General features: G+C 44.4%; 1 protein-coding gene and 1 pseudogene across 4 annotated transcripts in view; both read right to left on the bottom strand.

The window, feature by feature from the left end:
- Window positions 1-22,995, bottom strand: part of PIK3CB (phosphatidylinositol-4,5-bisphosphate 3-kinase catalytic subunit beta) — a 965,971-nt gene that overhangs the window by 905,352 nt on the left and 37,624 nt on the right. Inside the window, exon 2 of one of the 4 annotated variants that reach the window (XM_085634522.1) lies at window positions 10,682-10,727. The exons of the other annotated variants lie outside the window; for them this stretch is intronic. The gene's annotated coding sequence lies outside the window, so the exon portion shown is untranslated. The remainder of the gene's footprint in view (window positions 1-10,681; window positions 10,728-22,995) is intronic. 4 annotated transcript variants of the gene reach the window in all.
- On the bottom strand, window positions 19,909-20,274 carry LOC146785462 (leptin receptor overlapping transcript-like 1 pseudogene; annotated as a pseudogene).

The following is a 22,995-nucleotide window of genomic DNA, read 5'->3' as shown; positions in this document are numbered from 1 at the left end:
ACAATATCCTCAAACCCTTGGGCGAGGAAATGTTCTCTCCGTTTAACATTAAAGCATCCGAGAAGCTCGGAAAGGTGGCCACAGGACCATGTGGCCAAATTCATAAAGAAATGGCTTAGAAACCTGTTAGAAAAAGACACTCGCAATATACTCAGAGCCGAGTGCTCAAGACCCTCCATACAAGACCAGACCTGCCAAACCACTAACCTAGATGAGAGTTAATCAAATTCCTCTTTTTTATTTTTTTTTTGTTTGAAAATGAAACTCACTGATTTATTGTTGTATGTTGTAATGACCCAAAAACTTCCATTGATTTACCTTCATGACTCCTAGACCAATTTAGCATAGGTTCTGAGTTCTTATAAGTTATTGATATATGGGAATGTTCCATCATATGTGCTTCAATAACGGTTATGCAGCTGAGAGAAGGCATTGGGCACAATATAATGTGGAGGTTCAATTACTGGATTATTGAACAAAGACCATTGGTATATTCTTACAGTCTGATTGCTCAAGTGGCAATTAGCTTCGATATATATAACATAACTTATAATAGTATTTATAATTTATGGGATATTGTACCTCTGGTGTACATTATAAGTATACTGAGGAGTTCCGTGACCATACCGAAGAAGCTAAATTCCAACTCCCTTTATATGTTCACGGAACTCCAAAGTGACTTGCAATATCTTTTTAACATACGGCACTGGATATTTAATTCTTTATAATACATCATTACACCATTAAGCATCCAAACATTGCTTAGATTATAGGTGCCTTTCTCTTTTATTTAAAAGAGAAGGTATGGCTGTGGCCATGAAGAAAAAAAGCAGAATCTGTTGAATTAAATTAAACATACCAAATTGCAGTTAAGAATTTGCTGCAAAAAGATATTGGAATCAGATTAATGTGAACTAAATAAAAAAATGTTGTAGATCAGAATGTGTGGAAACATGAAAACAATGCTATCTTTCCTGTAATGATATGTTGTACAAAAATTAGATGTTTCCATAACTACTTCCGTTCTGCTGATCATTTTGAAAAAACAGACTAAAAAAGGAAAAGCCAATTTGCGTTTTTGTAGTTTAAATTGCAGCGGTACTTATGCTCTGTGACCTGCCCTCTACTTTTTTTTTTTTATTAAACATTTTTGCAATGTTGACAAAATTAATACAACCAACAGAACCAGCCAGCCAGTATTATAGTACAACCATATACAGTATGGTGTCAGGCGTCATACATAAGTTAACAAATTTCAATAGTTATCCTGTCAATTCCAAAGTCGACAATGCACAATACTAAATTGAATCCAGGAGTCCTGGGGGCTACAGCTCGCAGCATAATCGCATGGAAAGACAATTGTAGAGTACTACACAGGCAATAATCAAAAGCGGTTACATTGCTTCAGTTCCATCCACAGCGTGGTGAGTAGACAGCGTGCCACCCCCTCATACTGATCCACTTTCTCTCCTGAGGCGGAAGCCGGGAGCGCGACCTGTACTTAATTTTAAAAATTGAGAGTCACCTAATTTGTTGTGTTTTTATAACTCACCTCACTCTTCTCCTGGAACCATTTAGGACCAAAGCCTGATCCTAAACTGACCGCGCAGCAGATTTAGCGCTGCCGCGGACTTGAGAAAAACACACACTTCTTGCCGCCATTACCGGCGACCGCGAGGCCACGCCCATTTCGAGGCCACGCCCCCGTCTTCTGGTTCCCCCTATAAATCATGTGTATATCCCGGACGCGCAGCGGACGAGCGCAGCGGGCGCACCGTCAGCGCGCCAAAGGCGCGCCTAAGGCAAGCCCGTCATCGCCAAGACATCGCCTCTCGCCTGTCCCCCTGGCCAAGCTTCACGGGAACTCCATCAATATGATAGAGAACTTCTTATCGCCCTGAACCCTGGACAGAGCTGTGAGAAGCTATCAGGCTACCTCGGACAGACATGCCTTCAATGTAAGTCCTGCCATTTTGCTACACCCAGCCCCTGTTATTCTGGACAGAGACTAGGCTCGCCTAAACTTACCCCTCTTATCGTCCTCCAACTCAATGTTAGGTCCCTCGTAAAACATCATTTAGAGGTAAATACTCTCCTACTTGATGAGAACCCTGACATTCTCTTTCTATGTGAAACCTGGTTACGCGATGACATGACTAGTCTACCCAACCTCACGTTACCAGAGAGTTACTTAATGAAAACCTTAAATAGAGACGCGAGAGGTGGTGGTATCGCAGTCATCTATAAAAAGCAATTTATTTGCTCTTTCATCAAGGAAGAGATCTCGGGCTGCGAATGTGCTCGATTTAAGATCACAACGGGCCCTCACTTTGCCCTATCTGGCCTCTACATCTATCGTCCGCCCGGACCTGCTTCTAAATTCATCGAAGCTCTCCTTGAGGTGGCAAACTCCTTAGTGGTGAGGTCGGCCAATTTCACTATATTAGGAGACCTCAATCTTCATTTCGATCGGTCTCAAGACCCTATCATCAAAAACCTCCTGGCCGACTTTGCCGCCTTACAACTCAACTCTCTAATCCAGGCCGCCACACACTCGGCCGGGCACATACTAGACCCTGTTTTTACTAACATCCCGGAGGTTAGGACAGAAGTGCCCAAACCTATGGGATGGACAGACCATTACCTTATTAAAATTACTATGCTAGTTAGAGAAACGTTTAACAAGATTGAGCCAACTCGACACCTAAAGAGACATTGGCATAAACTTTCAACCAGTGACCTGCACTCCACTCTAGGAGCATTCCATCATGAGGCAAACTTGGATATCAATATGGACTTATGATGCCTTCCTTGACTGGATTACTAGAGGACTAGATGCTCTCATCCCAGCCAAATGGACTAAAGGGCATAGCTCTCCCTCCAATCCATGGTATAACGATACCCTGAAATCCATGCGAAAAGATTGCAAAAAAGCCGAGCGAATCTGGAGAAGGGAATACAATGATAGGGATAAAGCTTTCTACCTATCCAAACAAAAACTCTACCACAAAGCTATTTGCTCCGCACGTGCCTCCTTCTATGCAGAAGAAATTAACTCTAGCTCGAATCCTGCTAAAGTTATTTTCAAACTGGTACAAGAATTGCAGAGTAGCAGATCCCCTTTCTCCAGCATCACCTCTGCGCAGCACTGTGAGGACCTTGCCACGTTCTTTGTAGAGAAAGTACAAAGAATATACACATCATTTCCACAGCACTCCTCCAACCTGCCTAACTCCACTAACTCCATTACTAATGGCACCACCATGATGTTCATACCAGAAATCTCGTATGAGGACCTAACTAAACTCTGCAGGAAAGTTAAGTCTGGTTCTCCAGCAGACCCGATGAGGCCGACCCAATTTATAGAATCGCTAGAATTTTTTCTGCCTTCCCTAGCCTCTATACTGAATCTTTCCTTTTCTTCGGCTATTGTCCCGACTGTTTGGAAACAAGCTTGGGACTCCCCTATTATCAAGAAGCCCACTCTAGACCCTTCCAAACTGGAAAACTTCAGACCTATCTCGCTACTCCCATGGCTATCTAAACTTGCAGAGGCTCATTTTAACAACGTCCTGTCCCTACATATGGATCAAAACAATATCTTGGACCCATCTCAAAATGGTTTCAGGCCGGGCCACACTGAGTCTGCCCTCCTGGCCACGACTGAACATCTCCGGACGATCCTCAATGCCGGTCAGAGTGCTGCGCTGATTCTGTTAGACCTCAGCGCAGCCTTTGACACGGTATCCCATAGCATTCTGTTAAATCGTCTGGCGACAGTAGGGATTTCCGGCCTTGCCCTGGAATGGTTCCACTCCTTCTTGAATGACAGATCCTTCCGGGTTTCAGCTCCCCCGTTTCTTTCAAAGCCCCATTCCATCGGACAGGGAGTCCCGCAGGGCTCTGCACTAAGCCCATCCCTCTTTAATCTTTATGTGCAGCCACTTGCGGTAGTGGCTAAGGAGTGGGACCCAACGCTGGTGTCATACGCAGATGACATGCAGCTGGCCATCACTCTCACTGAAGGCCCTTCTACTTCGGCCTCAAGATTTAGGGATGGCCTTGCTGCAGTAGCCCAGTGGATGACAGACAACTGCCTGCAGCTCAATGCAGACAAGACGGAGGTGCTGCTCCTCGGAAGGAATACCAGCTACTGGAACGAGCACTGGTGGCCCTAGTCATTGGGCACTGTTCCACCACCTAAAGCCTTGGTCAAGAACCTAGGCGTCTGGATGGACTCCTCGCTCAGCTTTCAAACCCACACAAAAAAAGTGGCAGCTACTTGTGTGGGCCTGCTGAGGAGTCTCAGACCGATACTTGGCTTTTTTTACTCTAAGTTTCGCCAACTCATTGTCCAAACCACAATTCTCTACCGTTTGGATTACGCCAATGTTCTACATCTGGGCGCCAACAAAGGGGAGATAGCGAGAGTGCAACGCGTGCAGAACTCTGCGGCAAGAGCCTTGGTTGGTCTTCCCCGCAGATGCTCGGTCAGAGCTACTATCCGAAAGTTACACTGGTTACCCATTGATTCCCGAATCCAGTTCAAAACCCTCATCATGACATTCAAAGTCATTAAATCCGGTTGCCCAGAACTTCTGCGTCCACTCCTTACACCGTATGTACCTCAGCGCAACTTGCGCTCATTAGGCAAACACCTATTGACTGTGCCCCGCACAAAGCTCTGCCGCACTGGTGGTCGCTCCTTTAGGGTTTTAGGAGCCAAGCTCTGGAACGCTCTGCCACTGAACATCCGTTCTTTGGAAAACCTGTCTACCTTCCGGAAGGCCATCAAGACCCACCTGTTCCCCCCTCCCCTTAGGACTCTTGTCTGTCCCACTCCTTTCTTACTCAGTATAATGTCTGTGGTTCCTTAGCGCCGGGACGCCTCTTAGCTGGGGCAGCTGTTGCGCTCTACCAAAACGATAACATAACATACGGAGCGTCCACCCATCCCACCCCACCCCATAGGGATCACTCAGTCAAGGTATTACCTTCGGACTCCATGCCCTGTCGCTCCCGGGCCCAACTCACAAACGGTTCCCAAATATCGCGAGGCCGGGACGCAGACGGCATCAACTCCCAGAACGTGTTTAGCTGTGTATACCCATACGTTACGTCAGCCAGCCAACCTTTCACCGTGGGCACCCTACGTCTGCCCCAATGGAGCGCTATTTGTCTTTTAGCAAATAATAGGAGCAGCGCATGCAGTTTGCGCGATTTTGGTGGAGTGTCTCTGACATATCCCAATATCCCAAGCACAGGGGACGGGACGTCTGAGCGACCAACAATTTGGTTTACTAAATTAAAAATCTGAGACCAATACCTCTCCAACTTCGGGCAGGACCATGCTATGTGTAAAAAGGAAGCCGGGGAGCACCTACATCTCCAACACTCAACATTCTCACGAAGCCCCATTTTTTTCAGACTGATAGGGGTTCTATAGAATCTGTGTAAGTATTTAAAGTGTATTAGTCGTAACTTATAGTTGGGCGAAAGCTCAGTAAGCTGCCCACAGCAGAACTCCCACTGGTCCTCGGACAGCGGGGATTGGAGCTCCTCATTCCAATACTGAAGAGACCTAGGCGTTACCACCGGCGCCGTGTTTTGCATTTGCCTGTATATACGAGTGACTAACTTGCGCGAGGACGGGGAACTCACCACCACCTCCAAAGCAGTAAAGGTCGGCGGGGCTTCAGGGAATTTGTGATACAAAAATAGTTCAGAGAAGGGCACAGCGCAGCCCCCCTCAGTCGCCGGGGGGGACATGAACCTGCTGTTAGGGAAGAGGTCTGCAAAGGTATGAAGATGCAGTTTCTCAACTAGGTGCTTGGCAACTCCATCCGCAACACATGGCAGCATCGGGTTATGCATCAGGGGGAGCGAGGGAGCATATAGCAATGAAACCCTCGCCCTTTTACGCAACTCCTCCCATGCCCATTGTAGTGTCCCGGCCATGTCCACATCAGCTCTAGGGCGTTTCGCCGTGGCACGTATCGCTACGCTTAGTGGAAGGGGCGCAACAGCATCCCGCTCCACTGCCACATGGGGCTGAAAGGGAGTTGGGTGGGTCCAAAAATGTAAAAATTGAGCCTGAGCGCAGAGGGCATACAGCTTCATATCTGGGGCTCCCAGGCCGCCCTGCCTCAAGGGCAGCGCCAGTATGTCCCATGCCACCCTAGCCTGTCCGCCCGCCCATGCCAGTGTCACCAGGTTGGATCTCAAGGTGGCAAAGAAATGCGACGTAAGTGGAATAGGTATATTGACAAATAGGTAGAGGAATTTGGGTAGTATAATCATTTTGGCCAACGCAATCCGCCCTGTGAGGGACAGGGGCAGTGAAGTTCAGAGCTTCACCTTCTCACCCAACCACATCATCGCTCTTCCATAGTTAAGATTCCAGATCGTCTGAAGGCTCCGACTGATCCAAATCCCCAGGCATTTGACCTCATCCACCTCCCAGCGCAGGGGGTATTCGGAGGACACCTCTGCGGTATTATCAGTCAGGGGGAAGATTACCGACTTGGACCAATTGACGGAAATGCCCGCGAGACCTTCAAAGCGGACAAATTCCCTCAATATAGGATTCAAATTTTCTTCAGGATTGATAAGATAGAGGGTCACATCGTCCGCGTATAGTGATATTAGGAGATTTCTATAACTGAAGCCTATACCCCTTGCCGTATGATGTTGTCTAATTCTGGCCGCCAGCGGTTCCATAGCTATAGCGAATAGCAGCGGGGAGAGAGGACAACCTTGCCTTGTGCCCCGCGAGATGGAGAAAGGTTCAGACACCAGGCCATTTACCAGCACCCTGGCTCTGGGTAAAGTGTAGAGCAAACGGATTTTCCTGAGGAGAAGTGTGCTGAAGCCCATCCTGCCCAGTATAGTAAATAAATAGGGCCACTCAAGTGTGTCAAAGGCCTTGGTGGTGTCCAAAAACACCACCGCAGCCCTGACATCGGGGTGTAAGTAATGCAGGGCGGAGAAGATCCTACGGAGATTATGTGAGGTTGATCTACCCGGGATGAAGCCAGATTGGTCGGGGAGTGCTATCATAGGTAACATGGGCTGCACCCGGTTCGCAAGCAATTTAGCCAGGATCTTCACATCCACATTAATCAGGGAAAGGGGCAGATAGGAGTCTAGGTCGTCTGCCGGCTTATCTGGCTTTAGCAGTGTGATGATCAGTGCCTCTCGCATAGTTGCAGGCAAGACTCCCTTCTCTAATGCTTCTTCATAGACTGCCAGTAACCTGGGCGCCAACTCATCTACGTATGCCTTATAGAAGGCCGTGGTTAGACCATCTGGCCCGGCGCTTTATCGGGTGGTATGCTCTTAATGACCTGTGCCACATCTCCATCATCTATCGGAAGGTCCATGTATTCCCTATGTTTATTATTAAACCATACCAACGCAATTGAATCCAGAAAGGATTCCAGCCCATCCGGGCACGTATCTTGGGTGTTGGTGTATAGTTTGGAGTAGAAATCAGAGAATGCCCCCATGATTTCATCCCGGTCATGAACCAGATCGCCAGCTTTCGTGCGCAGTTCATGAATGTATGTCGCGGCACGTGGCGTTCTTAACATGCCTGCTAAGGCCTTCCCCGGTCTCCCACCCTCACCATACAGTCTAGCCTCAATATATTTCCCTAAAAATGTTACCTCCCGCAGCGCCTCCTCCTCGTATGCCAATAACTTGGTTTTCAGCAGCCCCGCCCCCTCCAATCCGCCAGTATCAAAGAAGGTTTGTTCGAGTTTTTTTATATCGGTTTCCAGCGCTGCAAGGGTGCTTCGTATCGCCTTCAACACCCCGGCCTGCCGGGCAATGCACTGGCCCCTAATGACAACCTTAAAAGCTTCCCACAGAGATTTCTCAGTATCTGCCGATCCCGCATTAAGCTCAAAATAGTCAGTGATATCCTTCCTGATTTCTTCTTTAAATGCATCGTCTAGTAGGGCGTGAGACGGGAGGCACCCGGGATCAACACTTTCAACAGACAAGGGGCGTGGTCAGACAAGGAACGGGGCATATGTTCCACCTGCACAATCCACAGGGCCATGTCTCGCGACACCAGCCAGTAATCCAGGCGGGACCAAGCGCTGCAGTGAGCCGATATACAGGTGCCCTCCCTCACAGCCTCATGTCTGCTACGCCAGATATCAACAAGTGCGCCGTCAGCTAGTATTTCCCGCAACGCGGAACTCGCCAACGGGTTTAGTGCTCTGGCCGCCCCCTTTCTGTCTGTTTTCTCATCAAGCACCGCATTAAAATCTGCCCCCCACAGAATTGTACTACAACCCGTAGCTTTCACCTGTCCCCAAAGCTTATGGAAAAACATGGGGGAGTCAATGTTGGGACCATACACAGCCACAATCACCACCGAAACGCCACACACCAGGCCCTGTACCAAAACATACCTGCCCTCCGGATCTCTCTGTATCGCACCCTCCTTCCAGTCTAGCCCGCGTCGGATCAGCACCGCCACCCCACGGGCATAGTTGGAATAGATAGCCGAGTAGACCTGTCCCCACCTAGTATGACGCAGCCTCTGGCCCGGCGCGGCAGTCATGTGTGTTTCCTGCAATAGGCAGACATCCACACAATGACGCACCAGGTAGGCATGCACCAACCGTGCCTTCCTATGGTCATTTAGCCCCCGAACATTCCAGGTCAGACAGTTCAATGTTTTATCTACCCTGTGCATTTCCCTCTATAGTGTGTAAATTAAAAAAAATGGCATGTTGACAAGGACCATTCCATAGGTAGAGGACACCAGACATGCATCGTACGATAAGAATCCTGGCACTTAACAAAAAAACAAAACCAACCACAACCCCCCCCCCCCCCCACCCCGCACACACCAACCCCCCAACCGGGTTGTAGAATATCCATCCCACATAAGAACCCCAAACAGTCATGGATTGCACAAGGGAACATTCCCGAGGGGGTATAGCTGTGCCGGCTTCTACCCTGTGTGTAACAGGGTGGCCAGAAGACCTGCAGGGGATACGAACCGCCCAAGACCTAGGTAATGGGAGCAACACATTATAACAGACAGCGCGGATTGGAACCCGGGGGTTCACAAATCCACACCCCACACTAGACCATATATTAGCTCCCAGACGAATAATATTTGCGGCTCAATAGGACTTCATCGCCTCTTTAGCGTCAGTAAATATGTGAGCAGTTCCCTCAAATGACACCTTCAGTTTAGCAGGGTAGAGGAGGGAGTACAGAATCTGTGCCTGCAGGAGAGCCCGCTTTGCTGGAAGAAATTCACGGCGGGCCGCTTGGACAGCCGGGGTGAAGTCGGGGTAGAATGAGATATTATTCCCTTTATGCGTGATGTTTCCTCTTTCCCTGGCCAGTTTTAGAATGAGATCGCGATCCTGGTAGTTCAGAAGCCTAGCAATAATAGGCCGGGGTGGCGCCCCAACAGGAGGCCTCTGATCCAGGGACCTGTGTGCCCTCTCCACCACAAACACCGCGGACAGGTGAGGATCAAATAGTTCGTGCAAGAGTTCAGTTATGTAAGTTTCCATTTCGGAGATTGCCGTTGTTTCCGGAATGCCTGTAACGCGAAGGTTATTGCGCCGCGACCTCGCTTCTAGGTCCTCGTTCTTGGCTCGGATGATGCCTAGCAATTTGTCCATATGCAGTAGCTGGTCTTTCGTTTCAACTTGGAATTCATGAAATTCCGACTGTCGAGTTTCAAGCGTATCCAGACGCGTCTCGTGCGTCGCCACCTGCGTTTTCACAGAGTCTAATTGACAGGTATGATTGTCAAGTTTAGTGTCAATATTTCTTAGGCTAGAACGCATCTCAAGCATAAGTGTGCGCAAGTCCTCGCCATGGTCCTCAGCCGCGTATTCTCGCCTCTCCTCCGCTTGAGACTCCGGCTCCAACTCCACCTGCCTCGTGGAGCGCTTATGGTCGAAGGTCAGCTTCGGCTGCTTAGAGTCCTGTTTCCCCATTTTCAGTATAGCGCCCCTATATCTTGCTGAGAACCAGTAGCAGGGGCCCCCCAGCCAATACAGTATCGGAGAGTTAGCAGCAGAGCACCCCCACACCGCAGGCAGCGCACCCTCTGACCGTTTCCGTCTATGGAGACGGGAGGCGCAGGCCATATCCGCGCTGCATAGAAACAACGATGAGGGTTGCTGCTATGTGTGCACCAGAGAGTATAATCTAGTGTAATAATATCCTTACTTGCAATTTAATGGTCTCCTGCTCACTCCTAGTAGCCCACCGTTAAAGCCACTTAAAGAACATCAAAAGTATAATAGAAAGGAGCGGAGTAATGTTACATGTTATAGACAAATAAATGTTGTAGTACAAAATGAATTTGAGTTATTTGTTTTTATTCCTTATTCTTTATAATTATTTGTGTATTTCCTTCCTAATTGTTTCAATTATTCAAAAGTATTCCAATAAACCTATACATTGGTTTCCATCTTAACCATCACATGTAGAACTGATGCATTGATTCATTTATACCAGCAATATTCAAAATTATACACTTTGTAATAAATCAATTCATATAAATGATGCTTAGTATATACAGTTGTACAGCTTAATCCTCAATAAAATGCTCAATATGTACAATTATACAGCCAATGATGCTTAGTATATACAGTTGTACAGCTTAATGCTCAATACAAGGCTCAATATGTACAATTATACAGCCAACGCGTTTCGTCCTATCTAGGACATCATCAGGGCTGTAAAAAAAAAAAAGAAAAACATATCAATATACATTGTTCGATATATAAATCCTATCACGATACCTATATAAGGAAGAAATATATCCACAATATACAGAATATACCTATTTGACAGTACAAACTTGTTGACCATAATCAAAAATATCCATGTATAGAACAGTGTTAACAGCTGCTTGCAATACTGAAAACAATATAATAGTTGCTTCATTCCTTAATTGTCGAAATTATGTCCATAATCCCATCCAAGGCCTGTCACCCATTCAGTATATTTTTATTCAGGAGGATAACCCATAGTCCCCTTTATATTTCAAACATTAAAGTATAATCTTTAAATTAAATTAGTATTTCCTAATAGTCCATCCCTACTGCTTGTTTCTCACCTCAATGTTACTTGAAACAATCCTTGCAAATCTATGCTCTCTTTTCCTTCCGTACTCTTTCCAATTCTTCGTTTCCTAGCACTTGCCAATAATTTCAGTATCTCATTCCATACCTCTGTATATCAGTTAGTTAATCTAAAGACAAAAGACAAGTCAACGATACCAATCCTACATTCTTTACCATTAATGGGCTAACGCATCCTACTACCATGACGTACCTTGGAATAATATATCCCCATATATTCCACAACAGATCCGATAATCCAGCTCAATAGCTAGAAACCACCATCTTTTTTCCCCAGACACTTCCACATCCATACCTCTGATATACAGAGGTATGGAATGAGATACTGAAATTATTGGCATTATTGAAACAATTAGGAAGGAAATACACAAATAATTATAAAGAATAAGGAATAAAAACAAATAACTCAAATTCATTTTGTACTACAACATTTGTCCATGTAACATTACTCCGCTCCTTTCTATTATACTTTTCATATCCGCGCTGCAGCTCACGTGGCAGAAGTCTGCTTAGGCTAGCCACATCAACAGGCGATTGTGTCTCCAGCAGGGTGCGAGGCACATCTCCCCCCCCCCCCCCCCACTTGATTTTTGCTACAGGAGAACCCCCAACAACGTTTTGCTGTACCACATGCAGCGCAGGGGTGGTGACAGCGCCGCACCCACTCTCAGCCGCCAAACAGCAGACAGGACCAAGGCAGTTCTTATCTGTGTACCCGCCACCTCCACATCTGCAGAACACTCACATCATCGGTCACAGCTCCACCATAGCAGAGGGCACAAACCTCCAGGCGCTACGTCGGTGCTCCAATGCCGTACCGGCAGCAGCTCCCAGCAAGGCGAATTGCGCCGGAACTATGACGGATCACAAGGACGATCGGGTCCTCCCTCGGGCCGGCCCGCACCGCTCCACATAGGCATCAGCCACCGCGCCCTCAGTGCTCTTGGCCACCGTGAAGCGGCACTTCGACAGTTCACCGGGTATGCACACAACTCCCAAGCGCCCAGGTTGTCTCGACACGTCTTCACTCGCCAGCCGCAACAGTCCCGGACTTAAAATGGCGGCTCCACACTTCCAATCCACTAACCGTATCTGCGCATCGAGGTCCTCGCCGGCTGCCTGCGGTCGCTTCTGCTCCTTACAACACGAGTTACATGCGCCTCAGTGTATCATTTGTCGGGGCCACCAAACTGCACTTCGCTTCCAGCAATGGCGGCCGGAGCGCAGAGACCCGACCTCCTCCCGGTCACCGCTTTATCACTCAGCCCAGCAGGCGCCAAGTGCAGCACTCGCCACCACCCGTGGGGGGGGGGGGAGTGGGGGGGGGGGGTAGGACATCCGTCGCCAGAGGCAGCCAAGTCCAGGTTCAACTAGGCTACGCTTCTCCTCTCCGGCACAGGCCTCGCCCGGCAGGGCCGCTGCGGGCTCGAGTAGCCGCCTCCCCAGTTCGCGCTCCAGCAGACACCGTCATCGATCACCACCCTAGAGTCCAGCAGGCAACAGCAACAGACAGTCCGAGGAAGGGCGGGAATAAAGCACCTCCGCAGATACCACACCACCACATGCGCTATTTCCAACGGTCTGGGCAGCTCGTTCTCACCCCGAAGTGCAGGATAATGACAGGATTGTTTTCCGGCCAGCAGAGCTCACTCAGAGAGCGGCCATCTCGCTGCGCAGCAGACCACGCCCCCCATCAAATTCCTCTTTAAGCTCGTCAGAGACCTGAGAAAAGGGATGGAAAGATCCCTCAAGGGGTGTCAGGACCGCCTTCTTGACATCCTGGGACCTCTAGCCAGGATCATCGATACCGCCGAGGAAAGCCACGTGAATGGCACACCCCTGGATATGGAATTAATTTGGGGACGGAGCCAGAGAGTGACGATACTGCTGGGCAACACCAACGCGAGCCTCAACGCTGAAAGTAGGAGAGTTGTATTGGCCAAAATCAACCCAAAACGGAGTGATATGGCGGACAGAGAACCCTTTCAGAACCCCAAAGGGTTACTATTCGGCGAGGACCTAATTAAATCATTAGGGAAATAAGTCTCAACCTTTACGGCCTTGGATAAGGCCCAACAGAATATGAAACGTGTATTCAACCATAGCCTTTTTGGTCGGGCCGGAAGAAGGGGCCTCTCTTCCGGCCACTTCAAAGGCCCTACTCAAGATTCCAAGGCTACGGGAGAGGTGACAAACCCTCCAATCCTCCCCCCAGAGAGGGAGAGGCCCTCACAACAGAGGCTTTAGAACATGTGGAACCTCCAGCAACAACAACTCCCAAAGTGAGTACTCTACCTCTTTTTCCTCCTCCTTTTTCCCCCCCAGAAGGTGGGAGGCAGACTCAAATTCTTCAATCAGAATTGGAAATTAATTACTCAAGACCCATGGGTACTAAACAGTATCAAAGGGTTCATGATAGACTTTGTAGAAACTCCTCCTCAAACCTCTTTCCGGAGAGACATCCCGATCACTCTAGACCAACAAAAAATAGTAGAGGAGGAAATAGCCTCTATGCTCCAGAAAGGAGCAATAATAGAAGTCCCACTGGAAGCGTTGAGATTTACAAGTACACTCTTTCTCGTCGAGAAAAAAGACAAGGGCTGGAGACCAGTTATACATTTGAAGGAACTAAACAAATCTGGTTTACAGGCACTTCAAGATGGAGGGCATCCATCTTCTGAGGGATGTGTTACTAGAAGGGGACTGGCTAGTCAAACTACACCTAAAAGACGCATACTTTACCATCCCAATGGCCAAAACCCACCAACCATTCCTTCAGCTCAAGTGGAGAGACCACCTGTGTCAGTTTCAAGCCCTTCCCTTCGGCCTATCTTCAGCCCCATGGTGTTTCACCAAAGTCATGAGAACTATTGACTTATCCTTAAGAGAAAGAGGTATTCGTCTAATCATATACCAAGACGACATCCTTACAATGTCGCAAGACCATTCACAAATAGTCAAAGATCTGAAGACTGTAACGGATCCATTAGAAAGCTTGGGGTTCATTATAAACAAAGAAAAATCGATTTGGTCTCCCTCCAGAACCCTGGAGTTCTTAGGTTTCATGGTGTATACAACGAAACGTCTTCTTTTACTCCCATCAAAGAAAATAACCAAAATCTGGAAAGAAATAAGACATGTCCTGAAACAAGAACTAGCAAGACTGCTAGGTCTCTCTTTTTCCATCCAAGCCATCTTCCCGGGTCCCCTAAATTATCGAGCTCTTCAAAGGGTAAAAGCGAGAGCTCTAAGATCTGGCCTAGATCGGATTTCCCTAGATCAGGAGGCCAAATCAGAACTAACCTGGTGGCTGAAGAATCTAGCTGCCTGAAATGGGAAAGCAATATTTGGTTCAATACCATAATTCATTTTAGAATCAGATGCGAGCCTTCATGGCTGGGGAGCTTGCCTTCTCGATCAGAACACGGGCGGTATCTGGTCGCAAGAAGAGTCTTCTCACCACATAAACTACCTAGAACTAACAGCTGGTCTTTATGCTTTGATGAGCTTCAGACATTCTCTCCAGGGCAGATCAGTCATTCTAAAGATGGACAACATGTCCACAGTAGCCTATATAAAACGTCTTGGCGGTACCATATCTGCGGACCTCTCGAATTTAGCCAAAATACTTTGGATGGTCTGTCTGGAACACAAGATCGCTCTCAGAGCGGAATACCTCCCAGGGAAAACGAACATTTCTGCAGATTGGAACTAGGTTCCTCTTAGATTACAGCGATTGGAAACGCAACGTTCCCATGTTCAGGTGTCTCAACAAAATATGGGGTCCCCTAGAGATTGACCTTTTGCGAGCAGACTAACCTTCCAATTGGAGAAATACTTCAGCTGGATGCCCGACTCGGGTGCTCTTGCAGTGAATGCCTTTCTCCAGTGTTTCCCCATACGCTTTCCCTCCCTTTGCCATGATCCAGAGAGTTCTACAGAAAGTGTGACAGGACCAATGCTGCGTTGTACCAATAACTCCCTTCTGGCCATCTCATGCCTGGTTCCCACCACTCTAGAACTAGTTTGCAACCCCCCCCTTCTTAATTCCAACCCAAGAGAATCTTCTAACAGACATAGATGGAGGAGGTCACCCCCTAGTTCAAGCCGGGAATTTGAACCTTCTTGCCTGGAGAGTGTCAGAAGAGATACAATGAAGTCTCAGGACTTTCGTTGACATCTTCAACTCTCCTTTGAGAGTCTTGGGCCACAGGTACAATAACATATGGAGAAAGTGGGTACATTGGTGCCTGGAAAAGTACCTGGATTCCGTGGAGGCACCTATTGTTGACATAGAAAACTTTCTTGTATAACAGTTCGAAAGGGGTCTCAGCTATAGAACAATCAGCTGCTTTAGATCAGTTATCTCCGCAGGCCATGCCCTTTTCAATGGTAAAACGGTAGGTAAGAAGGTCATTGTTTGTATAGTACGTTAAGTTAATTCTAGATCTTTCCTCAAATTGGCCAGACAATACTCACTTGTATAGGAAAAGTCTATCCATCAAGCTCGTAAAACACCATTATGTTTAATATCTTGCCATAGGGTTTCTGACGTTAGATAGATCCTATAACATGTTTGTTGTCAAATTTGAGCTAATTAGAAGAACCAAGACTATGTCTGATTCAATCTTTTATCGACGTTTTGATTTATGCAAAAAACTTTGTGTGGTAGATTGCATAAGAGTACGATCGCAGAATGAATGATCTTCGTGCTCAAGGTGTGAATCATTTACTTATATCCTTCGTTAAACCTCAGAGCTACAACTTCGGCCTCTATTGCCAGATGGGTTACAAATGTTATGAATCTAGCAGAAGTCGATTTAATTAAATTCCAAGCTCACTCACTTAGCTCTATGGCCAGTAAATCCTTCTGGTCTGGTGGCAAGTTGGAAGATACTCTTAAAGCGGCCGACTGGTCTAATGCTAGCACTTTCGCTCGACATTACTGCAAACCAATCGAACACATGTCTGGTGTAGTCTTACAAAGCTACGAACATGCACAATGGTAGCCTTCGTTCTTGTAATAAAATTACGATTCTCCCATTACCATGACTAGAGAATCTGGATTTCATTAAAGACACAGAGGATAACATTATCCCACCCATCCCTTCCCTTGGAAGACTATGGCCTACATTATATTATTTTTCATGTCTTATACCTTTGTTAGAAAATGTTTTCTTCTAATGACTGTTTTATTAATAACATAGTATTGTTTATGTTGCATTGCTTGTTTTTCTATTCTTTTCCGGAAGTGCTTAGATCTCTTTCTTTTGTCAGGTAACTCAATTTCGTGAAAGTTTGACCTTTTGTTCTACGCGTTCCATCATTCTCCTTCGTTTTGCGATGGTTCAAGAGAAGCGTTTGGAAGATTAAAATTATGGACTTATTTTCTTCTTCACCACATTTAAAAGAGGCAGAACGTTGTTGGCTCATGCCTATTGTATGTTCCGAAGGTTCTGTTCTGGAACCTTTTTACTTTGTGATGTATGCGGTTGCTTAGACTGCATTAAAAGAAGTATGCATAATATTAGCCTCCGTGTCTTTAATGAAATCCAGATTCTCTAGTCATGGTAATAGGAGAATCGCAATTCTCATTGGTGCCAAGGAAAGTGCAGTTTACTATGGATTATTGTAACCCGAAGACTTTGTTTAACCACACAAAGAGGACTACAAAAAAAAGAAATAAAGAGAAAAAAACGAACGTACTGCCAGGTACACTATAGGCTTACGAATGCTGGCATTAAAATAAATTTCTTTTTAGGCGGATGTTCACCCCACAATCAAGAGAAATGCAGTAATTCAGAGTGCAAAAGAGGCAATGCCTAAACAGGACTACCTTATGTTGTGGTAGGCAGAAGCAAAATGTGAACAGCAGTTAACCAGACCAATGGTTGAAGAAGGCGGTCCCAAAAACATCTCTATATATGTATTTTTATTTTTCTACTATAAGATTGGCAAGAGCTCTATGTAGATGTGTCGAAAAAGACATTACTGCCTCATAGCAGATAGCTAATAGTTAATCAGATATATTTTTTTTTTATTTAAAAGCTTCGTCTTTTCAAAAGTTACTTTTTACAGAAGAATAGTACTTCTGTACTCATCAGTTAGAAAAATCATGTCTATTAACCATTTACAATGATAGCAAATGTTTTGTTTTTCAAGTCAATTTCTATTACGCTGAAATATTTATAACTAAACTAAGTCCTGGTCTCCATTTGTCGTAGAGAGATTGTCTGATCTTCTGGAATATTTCTCAAACCACATCCTTGAAGTTGTAGGTCCTCAAAGGAAGGAAGTGAATACTAACTTAGGCATGTCCTAGCTCAGAGATATGATCAAATAGAGAAACTGCCAATGTGATACATTGGAAAAACTGTGTTTAAACTTCCACAAAGTGCTCTATGCATCTAACCGATCTGTATTCCAAAACATATGGCTAGACTGTATCGAATAGAGGAGGAGAAGTTTTGGATTTAAAAAGAACTTGTACGTAACTTCCATTTCTGGACGGCACCAACACAGACATGTAACTGAGCAGACTGTAATGCATCTTGAACAAGGACAAGAGACTTAGGATTCAGGACATGCAGGTCAAATTACATAAAGGCTCTGCTACTAAGGCTCATACACATATTGTAAATGTGCCTATGAGAATGAGAACAGGCCTCATGAGATGCAGGCTGGGCAAGTCGTGGCATTAACCCAAGGCTGGAGGGAAGGCATCAAGCTTGCCAGGTACACTGGATACAACACAAAACATAATGCCTTGAAAAACACAAATTTTCCTGAATACCGCCAATGCACTCGAGTTAACACAGACTACCTACTCAGGCTCCTTCCCTTCTCCATTTGAATTCATGCAATATGGTTGGATAATTTACCAAATTAAGCCTGCAAAGTTCAGTATGAATTTCAGTAGTTTGCAACATGCGCTATTAAGTTATGTTTGTGAGCATACTAGAGGTTTCTCTACACTTTCATGAAACACAAGTGACTGTGTCATGCATCACATTCATTACCCTGAGTGCATTGATTATGCTCCTTCTGACCCAAAAAAGCTTGGCCTACTAAAAAGCTTGTAGATACAAAGCAAAGGTATTCCCCCACCAAAACCAGAGGCCACGAAAGGTAGCCAGTTATGTGGGCCAAAATTGTCAAACGAAATCATATAAAACCTGACAGACAATAATGTACATTGTGAACAGACAAACAAGCCAATGGAAGTTAATGCACATAAAGCAAGAATCAAAAATCACAATTACAGAACGTTGCTTAAAGAAAAGCATTCTGTGGCTGTTCGGAATATTTATACAGCGTACGTTCGATTCCAAGTCATTCAACGCTATAGTTTGAAATACTTTAAATCTACACATGGCAAGTTGTTCAGACACTGTGTATAATAAAAATGCAAATGAAAATAGAGGTTTCTTTTTCACATACATTATAAATCAGTTCATTTTATATTCAGTAGCGCCAAAATGTTTTGTAACCTCATAAACACAAATAAAATATAACAGACTGACCCACTAAATAAAGCAAAAACTGATTTATAAATTAACTGTTTCAATGTGTTGTGGAAAAAAACCATCGAAATTTCCATTACATTTCCTTAGGAATGGAAAACAAAAACTCAACAGCACCTATTTTTTTTTTATCTTAGCCTCTCTTATGTTCCTCACACAAATGGGTTTCGAATTTAAAAAAAAGCAAGAGCAAAAGTGATGTATTCAACGCTATTGGTAAATACTGTATTCCAATGGACTGGATTTGAGCAGTAGATTACTATTTGCCATTCATCTACTTACTTCTCACAAGAAAACAGAATGGACACATTTTACATCTCTATCTCAACTTCTGACAGGGCACTGTGGATTTGATAAACTTGCTGTCTCCAAATAAAAACAAGGATATCACGTGTCGGATACACAGTAACTAGAATAGTTGTTTTAGCAGAAATATTCTCAATGATGTTCACAGGAGCACTGCTGTTCTAATCCATACACAAACTGAGCACTTAAAGTCGGATGTGTACTCCAAAGATATCCACACTGCCATGTTTAAACCCTGGCGAAAAATCCTGTAGATTATTAAAAGAAAGTTTCAGAGGGGCGACGCTGCAATGGTTCACTAATATATGGTGTTCAATATTCTCTCCAGTGAGTCACGTGCAGGAAAGGACTACTACGGACATTTTGCTTTTCAGGCTACTCCGAGAAAGAAGCCTTGTGCCAATGGTGTACAATCGTTTTGGTTTAGCGACTTCTCTCAAGGGCAGAGTCTACTCCTTTCTGTTGTAGCGTTCAGAAAAACTAATGAGAAGCACAAACTTACAAAACACAGTCACATTATACTGTTCTCTAAACTTAACTTTGTTACTTTTTATTAAAAACATTTTTAGCAGTTCTAGTGACTCGCTTTATAGACTTTTCCAGTTGTTAAAATGTTGCTATTCCAGATACAATATATATTAAAGAATTATCCTCCATCTCAATACAGCGAGAAGGATAAAAAAAATAGAAACAGAAAATTATTAACAGGGTTTTGTGTTTTTCCTTCCTTTTTTCTTTAAACAAATTAACATACATAGAGCCTTTCAACAAGTTTTTAACATCACGATATTTAACACAAAATTCTACAGGGAGAATTTAAGTATACCCACGGAGCCTAGTTATCAATTTCTCTGTATTGATAAGTCTTTTACTTAAACAAATGGCCACATAATCACAAACATTGCTGTCCGTTTCATAGAAAGCTCTGTGTAACAAATGTTGTTTCACCGCTGCTGCCAGCTAAAGTCATCATTTCTGCCAAAGACCAGGAGGACTCCTAGTATAGTTGCAAAGAGGACTGTTTCCAGTCAGGACGAGACCAGAGGCTCCCCAATCAATCTTAGTTGCTCTTGCTAAGACTATTGGTAGCCCATATGCTGAGACCACAATGCCTGTTGTGAGAAATATGGCACGCTCCTTGCAAGCATAGCTTGCTGAATCTATGCCATCCACTACTCTTCTTGCAAGGACATAGAAAACACAACAAACAATGGCCCGTATTTGCCATATTGTGGCAGTGCACATCCGGGCATACATCAATTCAATTGCACCTCCAAACAAAAGACTATCATAGCTTTGATGCCAGCCATGGCGTTGTTACAGAGGGGGCGCGCCGCAGGAACCACAGTTGATCAAATATTAACAGTTTGATGTCAGATATTAGGGCAAAGCTGTTAGAAGCATAATTATTACATTTTAAAATGCTCCACATTCATTTTAGTGTCCTCTCTAGTGATAGTATGTAATACAGCTTTTCAGCCCAACAAATACCCTTCATCTTTAAAAGATTGTATCAAAATTCTATAATGGGCACCTAGAATAGGACAGTTACAGATAACAGGAGTGGAGGTCTCTTTGCCCTTTACACACAAATGACAGGTCAGATGAGGTATTAAAGGACGTTCTCAAGTCACAAAAGAGAAAACAAATCAAATTTGATCAAATGTGTTTAATGTCGACATGAAATGTTGGGTACAAAGACAGAACCTAAAACATAGCTCCCTTGAAGAAAAAAAAAAAAAAAAATATATATATATATATATATATATACATATATATATATATATATATATACACACACACACACACACACACACACACACACACATATACATACATACATACATACACACATACACACACACAAACACACACTTAAAAAAACCATAGGTTTCACACAGGTTATAGTTAGGTGGAGATTTCTCTCGTACAAAACCAATGAAATTCCCCCGTTATAGTTAGTTCAGATAACTATAACTCGCGCGGCCGCAATCCACTGCTCATGACGTCACATATTACATCACGCATGACATGGTCAGTGGCATCACTCATGACATCACTGATGACATCATCCTTGTGATAGAGTGGCGGTCGCGCGAGTTATAGTTATCTGAACTAACTAACGGGGGAATTTCATTGGTTTTTTACGAGAGAAATATCCACCCAACTATAACCTGTGTGAAACCTATGGTTTTTAAGTGAATTTGTACGGTTTTTTAAATGCTAAGTTATGTATTTCTTAATCTTAAAAAAAAAAATGAAATGTTTTTTTCCCCCTGGGGGTCCTTCTGTGACCCCATGACAAAGGCTAGGGGGTCAGGAACTCTCTTCCCTGCCCCCTTTTCCACCTTTTTCCCCCTTTTCTTTTCAGTGCGAGAGACAAAATGGCGGCCGACACTTCCTGATTTCGACAGATTCGAATGTTGACTGACATCTAACAACCAATCAGAATTTCGCACGTGCGCGCACCGTGCACGCGTATAGATATTTATATGCTTTTAAATGCTATTTTCTCAGGAAATACTGAACAGATTGACACCAGACCTGCAAAAGGCACTTCCCTGACCTGAGGACTACCTCTCTGCCAAATTTCAAGTAATTCTGTTCAGCCGTTCGGGCTGTACCTTCGACTAAAGGTCCTATGGAAAAATGCATGGGGAAAACGCGTTCTGGGACCCCCATTTGTTCTCGGCCCCCGCTTGACGAATCACCCCGAGACTTTCAGGGTAGGAGCGGAGCGCCCCATTAGTTTTGAAAATTTCACAAAGATTCGTCAACCGGCGCCAAAGTTATTCAAAATAGATTTTTGAGATTTCCTATGGAAACACGGTCCTAACTATAAACTGGCGACCGCCAGTAGATTAGTATATATATTTTTTTTTATTGGAAAAGTTCATCCAAAAAAAAAAAAATCAAAAGGATCAAAAAGTTTGCAATTATTGACAATGCCTCATGATTAAAAATAGTATTCCAATTACATAACAGATATAAACCTCAGCGTAATACAAAGAATAAAAAATCTTATATTACACATTTTCCAAAACCCCCGCCCCATTCTTCTGCATATAATCTACTTTTTATCCAAACACCTCCCAAAGTCTCAGGAAGTTATTATAAGAACCTGCCCTTAATGCATATCCATTTTCCAACTCCTTAATTCTACAATATTTGGACCACCATTGTTGGAATTTCAGGATTACTTCCTACCGCCAATTTTGGAGAATTATTGATCTGGCTATTAAAACGATAATATATATCTTTTTTTGTTAAGGGTCCACTGTTGCTATCAGAAGAATACCCCAGAACCGCTCTCTGGATGTCTATTGACTGTTCCAATCCTAATGTATCAAAACAGTACTTCTCGATCTCAGCCCAGAATTATTTTATTCTTGAGCAACCCCAGATGAAATGGGTCAACTACGCCCCCTCCCCGCTCCCCCAATGCATATTAAACACTTGAAACTATTTTCTGGAATCTGGGGGTCGATATTGTGCAAAAAAGCTAGGGTTCTGTACATAGCCATTTGGTATACAATTGCTTTCGCCTACAATTTGCACCCTTCAAAATGGTAAAATTAAACTCATTTAGCTTATTGAGAGCTGGAGATTTTCTTTAGACTACCATTTATCTCGGGCATTCTTTTGTCTAAGAATAGAAACCCACCAGATAATGGATCTCAGAGTTCTGGTTTCTATCAAATCCTCTGCTAGCTTCAGACTTGTCAAGATTCTAATGGGATCAAAATCCCTTAAAAGTCTTATTTTGATAAAGGACCATTGCATCAGGTTTTTAAAATTTCCGATACTAGGTTTAACCTCACTCAAAACGTTTCAGACTTCCAAATTTTAAAAAACCATGATCTTTCAATATCCACTGCTCTTCCACCTAGGAACGTTTTTCTCTAATAGGGGTCCATCCCTAATACAGATGTCTGCCAAATAGGTAACTCCATTAATGACAGGGATATCATAATGCTTATACATTTGTTCTTTGCACTTTAAAGACCGCTGTAACGTCTAATATCTAACTT

This window comes from Triturus cristatus, chromosome 11 (assembly GCF_964204655.1).
Source record: "Triturus cristatus chromosome 11, aTriCri1.1, whole genome shotgun sequence".
Classification (NCBI taxonomy): domain Eukaryota; kingdom Metazoa; phylum Chordata; class Amphibia; order Caudata; family Salamandridae; genus Triturus; species Triturus cristatus.
Note: the sequence above shows the minus strand (reverse complement) of the source record. Positions and strands in the feature narration are given on the sequence as shown.